Source organism: Leptidea sinapis, chromosome 8, assembly GCF_905404315.1.
Source record: "Leptidea sinapis chromosome 8, ilLepSina1.1, whole genome shotgun sequence".
Classification (NCBI taxonomy): domain Eukaryota; kingdom Metazoa; phylum Arthropoda; class Insecta; order Lepidoptera; family Pieridae; genus Leptidea; species Leptidea sinapis.
Genome location: NC_066272.1, coordinates 15854399 through 15872027, shown reverse-complemented (window position 1 = coordinate 15872027; position 17629 = coordinate 15854399). Strand labels below are relative to the sequence as shown.

The following is a 17629-nucleotide window of genomic DNA, read 5'->3' as shown; positions in this document are numbered from 1 at the left end:
ATTCCTGTCATAGACATATCGGAATCAGATGACGGAGCTACTACTGCTCACTCAATAACGAATAGGGAACATGAAGGCATACCAATTTTAAATGAAGCCATTGATACCAAACGTAGACAAATACTTATCTAAATTTGGTATAAAAATGACATCAGTGTAAAAGACATTTCTAATAATAGCCAAAAAATAATTGAGGTTCACATGCCTGCTATTAATAATGAACATTTAGTTAAACAGTTTTTAAAAGAGTATATAGACTTTAAACAAAAGTATTTCATTTATGTCGAAGAGGAAATATTTAGGAAAATCTTTAATAAAGTAGTAACAGCTTTATATAAAAAAGGCTCTCAAAATTTAATAGAATGTACAGAGAGAGTAGTAAATGTAACAAATGAAGAAGAGCAAAGAGAGATTGTTATTAAATATCATGAGGGCAAAACTGTTCATCGGGGTATACGAGAAACATTCACAAAGCTTAGAAGACTATTGGTGGTCTAACATGAAAGTTATGATTTCTGCCATAATAAATGCATGCGAGCAGTGTAGGAAAATGAAATATGATAGAAAACCCATTAAGCCCCCAATACAACTCACTCAAACACAGTGTATGCCATTTGAAGAAGTTTTTATGGATCTTTTGTATATAGAAAATAATTATTATTTAACTATAGTGGACGCGTTTAGTAAGATAGCACAAGCATTTAATGTACCCAATAGAAGTACGCCGGAAATTGTTAAAGCATTAATTAATCATTCCATCGCCAACTAAGGTCGTGTGTGGACGTACAAATAAATTCGCTAAATTTTTTAAAGTTTTGCATAGAAAAAGTAATTCTATTTTAGATCAGTTAAAGTGCAAAATTGAGTGCAGTGATATCAGTGACTTTCCACTCTTCGTGCTATTCAATACGTTATTTGTGTTTGCCGTCTCGTTCCCGCATCGCATCGTGCTGTAGTCGAGACTCGTAACGAGTCGTGACTCGTGCCTTCATCCCTTTCCCGCTTGCTAAAACGACAATTATCTGTCCCTGTTGCAATTATAAGAAATGGCTTTACAACGCACACCACCCGGTCAACTAGGCAGCAACGCTGTAAAGAGTGCTTCGGATTTGGACATACCTACCTCAGCTATTATGGATACTTTCGTAAATATACGGAAGCGTAAACAGCCGGAGAATTGTAATTGCTCGGTAATAGACAGTAAAATTGATGAGCATCTCGCAAAATGGTCTTCCAAAATGGATAGAATTATTATCGAAAGAATAACACAATCAATTCAATCTGTTCTGACATCAGAGCTCTCCCAAATAACTAACAGTTTAGCGGAAATCAACACAGCCATTACAGGGCTACGTTCTGATTACACAACTTTACAGAACTCGATGAAGGATGTAAAGGACCGAATACTGGAAATGGACAAAAGCCTAACCTTTTCGGATGCACGCCAAGACTCTTTCGATACCCGCTTAAAATCCTTGGAAAGCCACACCTCAAATATTAACAGCTTTCCTGACCAGTTATCAGTGCTAGAGAATAAATTAGCAGCTTTCGAACAGCAGGCAAGAGAGTCTCATATTGAGATTTCAAATGTTCCTGAGAGGCGGGGGGAAAACTTAATGTCTATCATGACAGCGTTGGGATTAGCGGTGAATTTTCAAATTCAACCAACTAATATTATATCACTTCATCGTGTCCCGCATGCTGTTTCGAAAGACAATCGACCTAAAAATATTGTAGCAAAATTTACATCTAGAATACTTCGAGATAACATGATAGCAGCTTGTCGTGCTAAAAAAGGCATTACTTCGGAACACCTCTCAATAACTGGCTCCTCACATAAGATATTTGTAAACGAACATCTAACATTAAATAATAAATAGTTATTTCGCGAGTGCCGTGAACGTGCAAAACTCCACCAATTCAAGTACGTATGGATTAAACACGGTACTATATTGGCACGCAAATCCGACACGTCACCGTAGTAAGCAGGACATCACAAAAATCAAATAAAATAAAATACCCTACTGTGCTGTGCCCGTTTGTAGTGTACCGTTTTAGCGTGAAATTTACCTACCATTTTAGTTTATTTTATGTAGTTAAAACTTGCATCCTAATGTGTACCTTGAATGTTTATGTTTATGTTTAGAATTTTTTTGAAGTAGTCTTGCTTAACCTTTGTTACTTTTTAAGATTATTATTGTCCCTTGATTTTCAAAAGTTTAATATCAACCTAATAATAAAATATTACTTAGTCAATGTAATTATGCTTATTAAATATTATTTAGTGTGTTTATCTTTATATAATTTTATCCATATTAATTTTTATCTAGCAATGATTATAAACTCAATATTGTGTGAGTACGTAATACTAACATTTGCCAGGTCAACATGTGTAACAAGAATTTATTACTACTTATCATACGTCATATATATCAGATACGTTCTAGTACCGTTAAACCGATATACCGTTAAAGTAAAATCTAAAATTACTATAATCAAAGGTGGATAAACTGTTGTCTATATATTACCAAAACAGTCGTGGCCTTAGGACTAAATTACACACCTTGTATATGAATATTCTTTTACATGACTATGACGTTATTATTCTTACAGAGACATGGCTTCATCCCGATATCTTAGATATTGAATATATTGACGACAGATATAACGTATATCGTAGTGATAGGGACCGGGCTGCGACCGGGTTGCGAGACGGCGGTGGCGTGCTAGTGGCGGTGCGCCGGACACTCTCCGCTGCGCCGTACGTGCCTCCCGGGCCAGCCGCGTGGCCGTTCGGTTGCAATGCCGCCCCGTCACCGGTATCTGCTATTGTTGACCACATCATGCTCGAATTGCGCACAGATATGGGTCGTTACATTATTTCTAATGCTTACATTCCTCCTAACCAAGGTAAAGAGGTTTACTTCTCTTATTTTAATTACTTACAGGATATTTTACAACACACTGAAAATTACACTTATTATCTATTTGGTGACTTTAACCTTCCTACGATTAAATGGATTAATAATGGAAATAATTGTCTGGAGCCTGTATGCCGCAGCTCATGTCAATCAAGTAATGCCTTAATTAACTTCATGTCTATTATGAATATCGTACAATATAATAATTTACAAAATAAAAATGATAGAATATTGGACTTATATTTATCAAACGACAGCGAGGGCGTAGTATCAAATGCTTCTATGGCACTAGTCCAAGCAGATACACACCATCCTCCATTTTATGTTACTGTGCCATTTTCCAGATTACACAATATACCTCATAAGCCTAAGGCAAATTATTGTTTTAAAAATGCAGACTACTCAATTATTAATAATAAAATTTTTAAAACAGATTGGGATTGCCTAGTGTTGAATAACTCAGCCGAAGTCTTTGTTGATATATTTTATGAAACTATCTATGGATTTATTCGAGATCATATTCCAACCAAAATTATGAGTAATAAAAAATACCCCAGTTGGTTCAATTCTTCTTTGATACACATCTTTAAAAATAAACACAAAGCCTGGATCAAATGGAAAAAGTACGGTAACAGGATAGATTACGAAGAGTTTTCTATGTACCGTAGGCGTTTCAAAAAGGTGTCACACCAGCGTTATACTGAGTACATGAATCTCATAGAGGACAGTATAAAAGATAACGTCAAAAATTTCTGGAAATATGTATCTAGTTTTAAAAACAAAAAGGCATAAAAAGGCATAAAAGGCATTTATTTTCTCAAAATTGATTCCTTTAGAATTCTTTTTGATGTCATTTCTTATACTACTAGATACTACTACCGCTTCGGAAACAAATGGCGCTCTGAGAGAGAAGAAGCGGCGCAAGAAACTCTCCCAGCATTCTTTTTTTTTTGCGCTCTTTTCAATAAAAATATACAATATTGTACAGTTGCTATAAAATAATCACAATCTAGTCCCAGGCTGTCCGATCATTTAGATATTCAGCAGTGGAGTAATAGGATTTACGACAGAGCCATTTTTTTATAAAACATTTAAATTTATTTATAGACAATGCCTGAACAGTGGCTGGGACTTTATTGTAGAAGTGTATACATTTACCCTTAAAGCTATTATGTATCTTATGAAGCCTACTAGAATTAGTTACAAGCAATCCCTTATTTCTAGTGTTATAATAATGAAAATCACTATTAAGAGCAAAAAGGTGACGATTTTTGTGAACATATATTATAACAGTAATGACATCCCAAACTATGTTTGTTATAAAGATAAAATAGCTAACAATCCATTTGAATCCTGTAACTTATTTTCCAATTTCTTTTATTCAGTTTTTGAACCTTCTGAAATTACAAATGATGTTAAATTTAAAAATTGTGACGAATTAAACAATGATCTTGTACTGAGTGACATAACTATCTCAACAGATCATGTCATAAGAGGATTAAAGTCCTTAGATATTAATAAAGGGTCAGGGTTAGATAATATTCCATCAATTTTTTTGAAAAATACTGCTCAATCCATTTTTAAACCTATACACCTAATATTTAATAAATGTTTACAAGAAGGTTTTTTCCCATCAGTGTGGAAGTTAGCTCGTATAACACCAGTCCACAAAAGTGGATCTAAGAAAAATGTTGAAAATTATCGACCCATATCTATCTTACCTACTCTGTCGCAGCTTTTTGAAAAATTAGTACATGCGGCTATTTATCCCAGTTTGCATAATATCATAGGTGCTTATCAGCATGGCTTTGTTCAAAGACGCTCTACTGTTACAAATATGTTAGTGTATACTACAGAGCTTTTTGAAAATATTGACAACAACACTCAAACTGACAGTGTATACACTGACTTCCGAAAGGCTTTCGATAGAGTGGATCATAAACTGTTACTAGAAAAGCTTTCATCTTATGGCATTTGTGGAAATCTTTGGCATTGGTTTAAATCTTACATAACCAATCGCTTTCAAAGGGTTGTCATTAACGGATATGAGTCGGACACAGTTCTGAAAAGCTCCGGAGTTCCACAAGGTTCAATTCTTGGTCCCCTTCTTTTCATTTTATTTATAAATGACATCAGCGCATGTTTTCAATTTAGTAACTTTCTTCTGTATGCTGATAATCTTAAGATATATCACTCCATTAGCAACTTAGATGATAGTCATCAACTACAAAAAGACTTGGACCGTTTGAGTGTTTACTGTGACTAAAATAAGTTGGATCTTAACTTAAACAAATGTAACTATATATCCTTCACACGTAAAAAAACATTATTAACTCTACTTACTCTCTTTGTGGAACTTCTCTTGTTAAGGTCGATAATGTCCATGATTTGGGACTTAGTCTAGACAGTAAATTAATTCTTGATACACATATTGATAGGATAGATAATAAAGCGAACAAAATGTATGGTTTTATTATGCGAACTATGCGTAATTTTAAGAAACCCTCAACGTTGTTACTTTTATACAAAACGCTTGTACGATCACAACTTGAATATGCTGTTTCTATTTGGAACCCACTTTACAGTAAATACATATAGTATCTTGAATCAATACAAAAAAGATTTTTACGCAGTATGCATTACAGATGTGCAAGAGCCAATATTTCGTATGATCAATTGCTTGAAAAATACAATATTCTAGATTTAAAAGCCAGACGTGAACAACTTGAAGTAATGCTTCTATACGACATATGCCATAATAAATATGATTGCATTGATCTAACACGCAAGCTGTATTACTGAGTTCCTGTACGTCATCTCTCTAGGGCTACACGGGCTCATCAACTTTTTGCCTTAAAAAAGTGTCGTACAAATGCTGGCATGCGCTCTCCGATTCATAGGATGGTCTCATCTTATAACCAAAACTTCCTTGACATTGACATACTAGAAACAAGAGTGGGTACCTTTAAGAAACTGATATTTAACAAGTTGCATAAATTAATTTCGTAATCTTTGTGACTAATATTGTTATATAATGTGGATAAGTTTTAATATATATATTTGTATGATTCTATGTATGTGTATGTATTTTAAAACCTTTGGGATAAGGTGAGTTAAGTGAATTTGTTTCTCCAACACAAATAAGTAATCTGTGGATAACGTAGTTGATTATACATGTATTTATGTTGTAAGAATTGTAATTATTAAGTAAGATGTCATGTATAGTTGTTTGTTGTTCCCAATAAATAAAATAAAATAAGTACTTTAGTATCTATGGAGTCCCAAAAAAGATAAATAGCGACCCCGGCACTGAATTCAATAATAATCTAATTAAAGAATTACTGAACTTGTACAAACTTGAAATGCATGTAGGGACACCAAAAAACCCCAATTCAATGGGTATTGTTGAACGTTTTCATTCGACAGTTCTTGAAATTTATAGGTTAGCAAAATATGAAAAAAGCGACCAAAATGCAGCATCAGTAAGACATATGCTATTATGGCATACAACAACACTATTCATAGCGTAACGAATTTCACACCTTTTGAAATAGTATTTGGACATACAGAATCAGGAAAAGCGTTTGATATAGATAGAGATAAAATTTATTACAGAAATAAGTTCAGGATCATAGGAAAAAACTCAAGGTATTATATGAGTATGTAAGCGAAAAGATTATAGAGAATAAAAGTAAAGTGGTAGAGAAAAAAGGCGGTGAAAAGCCTCCAGAGATACAGGAAGGAAACGAAGTTTTCATGAAAACAACTAGGAATCGAAAAGGCAAGGAAATGCCACGGTACGAAAAAGCCAAAGTTATGGGGAAAATTTATAGGAATATTGTACCGGTAAAATTAGGGAAAAGGAATACAAAAGTAGCAATAAAAAACGTAAAACGCCCTCCACAGGTGGTGGCTAGCAGTCTTGACGTTCCTGGTGCTAGTGGAATCAGCAAGCAGCGTAAACCTGCACGATATGAATCAGAATCCGGGAATAGCGCCGTTACGGATAAGTACAGCAGTGATTCAGAATAGCCAGTGGACTATTTTTAAGACGTTAGATTTAGAAACTTTAGCTAAATACTTAGAAACTAACATTAACCAGTATTTTAGATTAAAAGATATGATTTACTCGCAAAATGAGTATCATAATGAACTTGTAGGATTAGCTTCACAGATTGAATCTTTTATGCAACTTACAAAAGATAGATTTAAACAATTTATGCCCAGTAAAAGGCTAAAAAGAGGCTTAATAAACCCGTTAGGTTCTATTAATAAATTAATTTTCAGGCAATTTAGACAATGATGATGCTATTAGATATAATTCCGAGATTACTCATCTCAAGGACAGAGAACATTAAGTAGAAAGAAAACTGTCACTTATGCAAAAGGCTTTTGATAAGCTTGTTAATGTATCAGATGATTTTAATCATAACTAACTTCGACTGAATATTAAAACTTCGCAGCTACGAACATTACAGTATAATCAGTCAACAATACATAATATAGTTAGTCAAATGAATACTCTTTATCAAATCTTCAATAACTTTCGAACTATCTATAACGTAATACAAGAGATAGAAACAGCAATAGCCTTTAGTAAAACACATATACTTCACCAATCTATAATCAATTCTACAGAATTATTTAATATATTATTAGAAATAGAAAAATATCATAGATTAGTGTATACTGTAGGTAAAGACAACCTAATGAAATTAGAAAGTACTATAGTTCTTAAATCGTATTCTGATAATAATAAGTTAGTTTTTGTGTTGGAAGTTCCCCTGTTAGACACGATCACACATAATTATTACAAAATTATCCCGATACCTATATATAATCCTATTTCTTTAAAAACATCTGTTATAATTCCCAAGTATCCTTACCTCATAGTGAATGGATTGAAATACAGACCCGTGTCAACTCCATGCCAGCAAATAGAGAATCATCGAGTACTTTGTGAGGAAGATAACATCGTGCAATACGCTGTCACTACGTGCATAGAACAAATAATGCTTCTTAAAAACTATTCTTCATGCCATAAGAATGTTGTACAAATAGAGGACCTTAGAAGTCACCTAGTAGCAAATAGAATATGGTTACTTTTCACAAAGAAAAACGTAATTCATACTGAGACCTGCCAGGAAAGGAAGCCAAGAAATACAACCTAAAAGGAACATTTTTGGTAATTCCCAATGGAAGCTGTGAAACACAAATCGGCGTCAAGATTATCAGTAAAGTAGCTGAAACAAGGACACCCGAGGTGAAATTGCTGCTAAATCCTGTAACGATGCCAGAGCTGCAACAAATAGAAGACAGCCAGGTCAACCTTCGCGGTGTAGACCTTAACGATATCAAAGATATTCTCAATAGTGCAATATACAATAGTGAAAGTGGTGATAAAAATAAAATTTCAGTGACCCAGTTTATAAGTGTATGGACAATAAGTATCATGGTAATAATGTTTGTGTTTTTAATAGCCTTTGTAATTGCTAAATTAAAGTTGTTTAAGAATATCCTTCAGATACGTCGAAATCATCTGGAACCAAAAGATTCGTCTAGCTGATTTCTCTCGTAAGGGGGGAGGAGTTAAGGGTGCTCACCCTATAGATTTATGCTTTGTCAGCCAAAGTAGAGCATAGCAATCAGTCGTAGGTACATTTACTTTACACGTGTAGAACCTTCTGGAAACAATATTGCTGATGTACCAAATTACTTTCCCACAGAAATATGACTCTCTTTGTTAGAATAAGCTATATAATGTAAGTTTCCGTAAAATTTATTATTCTGTGTTTAGTCTTAGCTCTGTAAACATTGTAAATCGGGTTTATTGAATAAAGTTATTTTTTTATAAAGTAACAATTCAGTTATTCCTTGACTCACTCAGCTCTGAAAAATAATAATAATAAATAATAATAAAACTTTTATTTGGAACAATTTAACAAAGATAATACAAACAAGTAAAAACGATGATAGCTGCAAAAGTATAAACTGCAGCGCAGCTAACAACGCCCTTCTCCGAATACAATAAGGAATAATGTTCCATGCACAAAGAACTAAATAGTAAACAGAGTACGGTTATTAATAAAAAATAGTACAGGACATGTTATTTGAAATATATACATCATTATTATTATATTATGTGTTTAGTTTTGGGTGAAGAGTGTGGGTGAGTGTTAGAGATACGTATATAGTAAGTGAAGTTTGTTACATTTGTGCTGTGTGTGATTTTCTTAGGTGTGAGAGGGAGTGATGAATATTTTACACATCTACAAGTTTCTCTGTATCTTCATAATCTAATGTTTTTAACAAGGAGTCAAGTTTCGCTTTACATTTCCTCTTGGTCAGTGGTAAGCTAATTTGTATCGATCACTTTTTCGGTATGTAAAAATTATTATCATAGATGAGTGTAGTATGATTGGCGCACAAATGCTTATCAAAATAGACGAGAGGTTAAAAAAAATCACAGGCAATCACGACGTGCCATACGGGGGCTTAGACATTCTAATGATTGGTGACTTGCGACAACTTCCACCAGTACGCGCTACCGCAATCTACAAGCAACCAAAACAAAGTATTGCAGGGCCTATGCTCTGGCGACAACTACAATACTCTCATCCGTTACATGAAGTAATGCGTCAAGGAGATCGAGTGTTTTCGTCTATTTTAACAAAAAATGGTAGTGGATCACAGTTAAGTTTAGAGGAAAAAAATATTATCGAATAAAGAATGTTCACTGAAGACGAAGCTAAACAAATGTGTCCATCAGGAATTCGATTATTTTTTCAAGTTAAGAAAGTTGAAAATTACAACAATTCGATCCTATCGACGTATGATACAAAATACGAGTCAATTGCTGAGGACATAATCATGAATTGTGATGACCCGGTACTTGCTCAAAAATATTTAGATGCATTTGCAAAAAAAGCACCCGTTGATGCCGGTGGGCTGCCACATAAAATAATTTTTGTTAATGATTTACCGTACGTCATAATAAAAATGTTGACGTTTCAGACGGAATCGCTAACGGTAATGTAGGGAAATTGATACATCTTGAATTTGACGATACTAAATTAATTAGAGTGTGGTTACTGTTTCCGGACAAGAATGTGGGGATAAAAATCCGACAAAAATTTGCTCATCGCATCGAGGAATTAAATATTAATATATTGCCAATCAAGTCATTATCAACTTCATCACCAATCAACGGTCGTCAAGGTAATACTGTAATAAAACGAAAACATTTTCCATTATCAGCTTTCAATGCATCAACGATTCATAAAGCGCAAGGAGGAACGTACAGTAAAGTTGTTTATCATTACGAAAAAAGTCATGCTCAAGAATTAGTTTATGTAGCCCTTAGCCGCGTCACTGGTTTAAACGGTCTTTACATCGTGTCAGAAGATAGCAACAGAAAAAATTATCACACTGGTTGTCGGGTTACTAAACAAACACAAGACTTGAGAATAGAATTAGAGCGACTTTCGTTGAATCCACTAATTACTATCACCGATGAAATCTTGAATTTCATTATGAGTCGACGGGGTTTTTCGATGATATTATTCAATGTCCACAGCTTACAAACTCATTCGAAAGATATTTATGCAAGTCTGACAAAATCAATCAATATTCTTGTTTTATGTGAAACTAATTTGAAAAATAATGAGCAAATAAATATTCCCAATTTTTATTGTGTGAGTAGGCAGAAACATAGTACTTCTCGCTGTGGTGGAGTAGCTATACTAAAAACAATGATAATTCATTGAGGGTTCATTCAGTAATGCAAACATACATCAATAACATAACGTAAGTCAAGCAACTGCTTCCGAATCTGCTGTGGGAGATTTTTGTGCAGCTATTTGTCAACTTGATGAAAACAGAAAACTCGTGATTGCGTCAATATATTATAAAGTAAATCAAAAAATAGATGATGTAATGGATTTTCTAGGTTTTCATGTAGCTCCCATTTGCTACGTCATCAGCTCAAATCTTCCGTTCTCGAGATATATTTTAATAAATGCCTGTTATTTTGTCTGGCGATTTTAATACAGATTTCAAGAAAGAAGAATCTGCTCCACTCATTGAATACTTGAGAGAAGTATTTAATCTTGAAATGAGAAATGTACCCACCACGAGATATGGTACAACGATCGATGCGGTTTTTACTAAATACATTGAAAAAATCGAATGTAAATCACTGTTCACGTATTTTAGTAACCATAAAGTATTGGTTACATTTATAAACTATGAAACTCATAATGAAGATTGAATAAATAATAGAATGGTTGAAAATAATTGAAAAACGGATCAAAATTACTCAACAATAGTAAAATATTGTTTTCAGTTTTTTGATATGTGTCTATAATCTAAATAATTGTTAAGAATTATGTAAGTCGTACTCTATAAGATACAGAGTTCAATAAAAATATTAGTTAGAGACAGTCTAATTTTATTATTTCCCATTATCATTCCAATTTTCCATGTATAAAATTAAGATTGATAAAGCTATTTTTATACCCTTGATGGAATATTATTCGAAAAATTTTTAGTTAAATGTCTATAGTGTGAAAAAAAGTTTCACTTTTACCGTGGTTTCATAAAACCACACAACAGATTTTTTTTTATAAGAGAGGGCTCACGGGATGTTGAGAGGTGAGGCAACCGCTCATGGACATCCGCAACAACAGGTGTGTCAAGAAATGCGTTGCCGGCCTTTAAGGTGGGATTATGCTTTTTTCTTGAAGGTCCCTAAGTCGTATCTGTTCGGGAAGACCGCTGCCGGTAGTTGATTCCACAAAGTGGCTTGCAGGCAGGCAAGAAATTTCGAACAAAACGCGCGGTTGTGGAATGCCAGATGTCTACGTGATGCGGATGGTACTATGCACGTAATGTCCGAAATGGTGGAATTCGGCCGCTGGAATCAACCCGAACAGCTCCTCTGAGCACTCCTCGTGATAAATGCGGTAGAAGATGCAGAGAGAACCCACATCTCTACGCAATGCTAGAGAATCAAGCCAATCGGAGATGACTTGATCGTCGATGATTCAAGCCGCTCTTCGTTGTATGTGGTCAAATAGAAGAAGCTGGTACTGGGGAGCACCCGCCCAGAGGTGAGAACAGTACTCCATGTGAGGAATTTGCGCCTTATAGAGTTGCAGGCGGTAGCTTTTTGTGAAGTACTGTCTCGCCTTACTGAGTACACCAAGCTTTTTTGAGGCCATTTTGGCCTTCTCTTCCAAGTGACCACGGAACTGAGCTGCCCCGGATAGCTGGTTGTATATGCCTATCGCCTTCCTGCAGACATTCGAAACATGAGTATTAAAGGTAAGTTTGCTATCTATTGTGACACCTAGAATTTTTAATACGTTGATCTATCTTCTTAATATCGGTCCCGCCCATGTTCAGGCGTGGGGTGTCGTATTTAAGTTTTCTTGTAATGGTCTTATGCGGGGCGAATTTAAGCTTGTTTTCTACACCCCACGCCCAAACAAGCTTGAAAGCGCTGTTGGCTTGCTTTTCGATGTCTAATGCTGTTTTTCCGTCAAATACCAACAGCACGTCATCTGCAAATGCCTGAAAGTGGACTCCACTTTTTTCAAGGCATTTGAGTAGGGGGTCTAACAGGAGGTTCCACAATAGTGGACCGCTAATAGACCCTTAAACACAGCCCTTATTTGTCACCTTACCGAACTCTTCTCCTGCATATCGGACATTTACCTTTCTGTTGGTGAGGTAACTATCTATAATTCTTCTCAAGTTCAAGGGGCAGTTTTCCTCAGCCAGTCGGACTCTTATAGCTGGCCACCAGGCGCTATCGAAGGCTCCCTCTATGTCTAGTGTTATTAATTTCTTTTGGTTTAACTTGATGTTGATATATTGCATCAAGTCAAAGAGGGAGTCTTCGGTGCTTCTTTGTGGCATAAATCCGTAATGGTGAGTACTCATTTTTGCCAATAAGTGGAACTTAAGGCGGCGTACCAGTATCTTCTCTTAAATTTTGCCCAGCATTGGCAGTAGACCGATAGGCTGATAAGCCTTTGGATCGCAGTAGTTTACTTTTCTTGCTTTCCTAAGCACGATAACAGCGGCTTCTTTCTAAGCTTCAGGGAAGTAACACTGCTCTAGGCATTTATTTATGATGTGCAAGAATAGTACTGGGTCATTTTCTATTGCCCGGCAGCATATGTCTGCAGTAAGGCCACCAGCTCCTGGGCCTTCTTGGGGTTGAACGAATTTATAGACCGTTTTAGTTCATTCATTGTGAACGGTTGATCATTAAAGCTATCCTGTCCTTCCATGTTTACAGTGTTTGCCTGCTTACGGACCTGACGATGATGGGAGTTGTCACTTTCTTCTAGGTCTTTAGGGTGGAAGGTACGTGCCAATATTTCGACAGAACCTTTTGCGTCGAGTGTTTCTCCATCCCTTTCCAGTGGCAGGTCTTCCTCTCTGCGCGTGGTTCTCCCGATAACTCTGTAGATCCCTTCCCAGACACCCTCCCTCTCCTGTTTCTCACAAAACAATTTCCAACTATCAATCTGAGATTGGGTTGCAAGCGATTCATATTCTTGTTTGAATTTGAGAGATTCGGCAACGATCTTTTTTCTTCGAACTGAGGCTGCACATCTGATTCTTCTTTTCCTGGTAGCGACTTCCCTTTTCAACTGTGCCTCCGTCCACCACGGCAGAGCGAGTGTTGTTTTTTGTTTTATTTTAGGTATTGTGTGTGAACATGTTTGAATTATAATATTTGTGTAACTATTTATCATTTTTTCTAATTGGTTGGTGTTGTTGATTTGGTCTATTTTATCTAGAGTTATGTTATCAGTTTTTAATTGGCCCAGTTTCGTATGAAAATGGGCCCAATTCGCTTTTTTTGTGTTATAAATTCTTGTGATTCTAATTATCTGTGCCTCTTGCGGATTTTGTAAATGTATGTGGAATGCAATGGAACGTTGTGGTCGGAGCTTGTGAGGCCTTCGATTACCTTCCAATCGTCTACCAGGTCCAGAATGTTTGTAGAGCACGCCGTAATATCTATGTAACTACAGAATCGATTACCTCCTCTAATTGTATCGTAAGTCGGTATTTTCCCTTTATTCATTATATTAAGATCAAGTTCCGTGAGCACTCCCAATATTTCTTCACCTCTATTGTCAGTCGAATGGTTTCCCCACCATAGGCTTTTAGCGTTGACATCTCCTCCGACTAACCATTTTTGGGGTTTGATTTCTCGCTTAATTCTCTTTAAGTGGTTTAAGAAGGGGTGGAGTGGCTGGTCAGACTCAAAGTATAGGGAGGCGAGTGTTATCTCCCGTGTGCTGGTTTTTATCCCCACCACGACGATGTTGTTTGTGGTGAGGTTAGGGTACTGTATTATTTTCAAGTCTGCATTAAGGACGACTATGGCAGACTTGACTGTACCCATTCCTACGTTAGCACATTGGAAGACGCGAATGCCTTTTTGACTGCGCATATTTTTTACTCCACCCACATAGGTTCCTGTAGGAGTTCAAGTAGTAACTCATTTGTTGCTAGTTTCTTTCTTTGAAGATTAGCTTGTAAAATTAAGTATCGGGTTTGATTGCCTGGAGTGCCTTTAGCAGTAAGCTACAGTATTTGCCATTAGGATGCCTTTAAGGATCAGAAGCGGGTCCTTATTGCGTATTTCTTCAACTCCTAGATTATTCCCTTTATTTTCCAATCTGTCCCTTACTTTCTTTATTTCCTCTATAGTTTTAAATCCTAGAATAATCTTTCTGTCGTTAGCTTTTCTTACTCTTTCAACCCGCTGACCCAACCCTCTTTGGCATCTACTGCTTGTTTTAATCTTTCGAGGACCTGGTCGCCGGTATCTCCCTCATCCTTAGAGGACGTCACGACTGAGTGAAGCGTATTTCTGGCCGAATGATTTTTTGCAATACCAGCTGCAGCCACGCTTGCATAGGAGGTTAATACTTCTTGTCTTTCGCTACGTTCTTTTACAATTTCGGTCAGCTTTTCAATTTGGTTTCTATTTTCCCTCGTTTCTTGCAGTATATGCTTACTATGCACCTCTAGTATTTCAATGGTGGATACCTCGTCTCGCTGTAGAGTATCCTGCGATTCCAATTTGCCTTCAAGCTCTATCACCATAAGGAATAACTTTTCAATGGCATCCGTTAATTCAGCCTTGATCTCGCATTTTAGGTTCCGACTATTGCTTAAGTGCAATTTAGCATTTGTTAAGTAGGCTTTGGCCTCAATTGTTTTGTTTTTATATTGTGGTTTTGGCTGTCTTTTGGTTTCAGCAGTTGTCGCAGCGGGTGAGGTTACTTCAATTGATTCCCTTGTTTTCACCGGGGTACGGATCATTTTGAATATGTGTCGTTGGAGGTAGTCGTCTAAATATCGCGTCTTCCAATGTGCTAACGTCGGAATGGGTACAGTCAAGTCTGCGATAGTCGTCCTAAATGCAGACTTGAAAATAATACAGTACCCTAACCTCACCACAAACAACATCGTCGTGGTGGGGATAAAAACCAGCACACGGGAGATAACACTCGCCTCCCTATACTTTGAGCCTGACCAGCCACTCCACCCCTTCTTAAACCACTTAAAGAGAATTAAGCGAGAAATCAAACCCCAAAAATGGTTAGTCGGAGGAGATGTCAACGCTAAAAGCCTATGGTGGGGAAACCATTCGACTGACAATAGAGGTGAAGAAATATTGGGAGTGCTCACGGAACTTGATCTTAATATAATGAATAAAGGGAAAATACCGACTTACGATACAATTAGAGGAGGTAATCGATTCTGTAGTTACATAGATATTACGGCGTGCTCTACAAACATTCTGGACCTGGTAGACGATTGGAAGGTTGTCGAAGGCCTCACAAGCTCCGACTACAACGTTCCATTGCATTCCACATACATTTACAAAATCCGCAAGAGGCACAGATAATTAGAATCACAAGAATTTATAACACAAAAAAGCGAATTGGGCCCATTTTCATACGAAACTGGGCCAATTAAAAACTGATAACATAACTCTAGATAAAATAGACCAAATCAACAACACCAACCAATTAGAAAAAATGATAAATAGTTACACAGATATTATAATTCAAACATGTTCACACACAATACCTAAAATAAAACAAAAAACAACACTCGCTCTGCCGTGGTGGACGGAGGCACAGTTGAAAAGGGAAGTCGCTACCAGGAAAAGAAGAATCAGATGTGCAGCCTCAGTTCGAAGAAAAAAGATCGTTGCCGAATCTCTCAAATTCAAACAAGAATATGAATCGCTTGCAACCCAATCTCAGATTGATAGTTGGAAATTGTTTTGTGAGAAACAGGAGAGGGAGGGTGTCTGGGAAGGGATCTACAGAGTTATCGGGAGAACCACGCGCAGAGAGGAAGACCTGCCACTGGAAAGGGATGGAGAAACACTCGACGCAAAAGGTTCTGTCGAAATATTGGCACGTACCTTCCACCCTAAAGACCTAGAAGAAAGTGACAACTCCCATCATCGTCAGGTCCGTAAGCAGGCAAACACTGTAAACATGGAAGGACAGGATAGCTTTAATGATCAACCGTTCACAATGAATGAACTAAAACGGTCTATAAATTCGTTCAACCCCAAGAAGGCCCAGGAGCTGGTGGCCTTACTGCAGACATATGCTGCCGGGCAATAGAAAACGACCCAGTACTATTCTTGCACATCATAAATAAATGCCTAGAGCAGTGTTACTTCCCTGAAGCTTGGAAAGAAGCCGCTGTTATCGTGCTTAGGAAAGCAAGGAAAGTAAACTACTGCGATCCAAAGGCTTATCAGCCTATCGGTCTACTGCCAATGCTGGGCAAGATTTAAGAGAAGATACTGGTACGCCGCCTTAAGTTCCACTTATTGGCAAAATAGTACTCACCAGTACGGATTCATGCCACAAAGAAGCACCGAAGACTCCCTCTATGACTTGATGCAATATATCAACATCAAGTTAAACCAAAAGAAATTAATAACACTAGACATAGAGGGAGCCTTCGATAGCGCCTGGTGGCCAGCTATAAGAGTCCGACTGTCTGAGGAAAAATGCCCCTTGAACTTGAGAAGAATTATAGATAGTTACCTCACCAGCAGAAAGGTAAATGTCCGATATGCAGGAGAAGAGTTCGGTAAGGTGACAAATAAGGGCTGCGTTTAAGGGTCTATTAGCGGTCCACTATTGTGGAACCTCCTGTTAGACCCCCTACTCAAATGCCTTGACAAAAGTGGAGTCCACTGTCAGGCATTTGCAGATGACGTGCTGTTGGTATTTGACGGAAAAACAGCATTAGACATCGAAAAGAAAGCCAACAGCGCTTTCAAGCTTGTTTGGGCGTGGGGTGTAGAAAACAAGCTTAAATTCGCCCCGCATAAGACCATTACAAGAAAACTTAAATACGACACCCCACGCCTGAACATGGGCGGTACCGATATTTAGAAGATAGATCAACGTATTAAAAATTCTAGGTGTCAAAATAGATAGCAAACTTACCTTTAATACTCATGTTTCGAATGTCTGCAGGAAGGCGATAGGCATATACAACCAGCTATCCGGGGCAGCTAAAAACACTTGGGGCCTTCACCCAGAAATAATTCGAATTATATATGTAGCTACCGTGGAACCAGTAATACTGTACGCCGCTAGCGTATCGGCTCCAGCAACCGTCAAACTGGGGTTAAT

At 36.9% G+C, this 17629-nt stretch overlaps 1 pseudogene; it reads left to right on the top strand.

Moving 5' to 3' along the window:
- Positions 1 to 12232: 12232 nt before the first annotated feature.
- The window catches only part of LOC126965599 (cytochrome c oxidase subunit 1-like), a 42761-nt pseudogene continuing 37364 nt past the window's right edge, over positions 12233 to 17629 (top strand).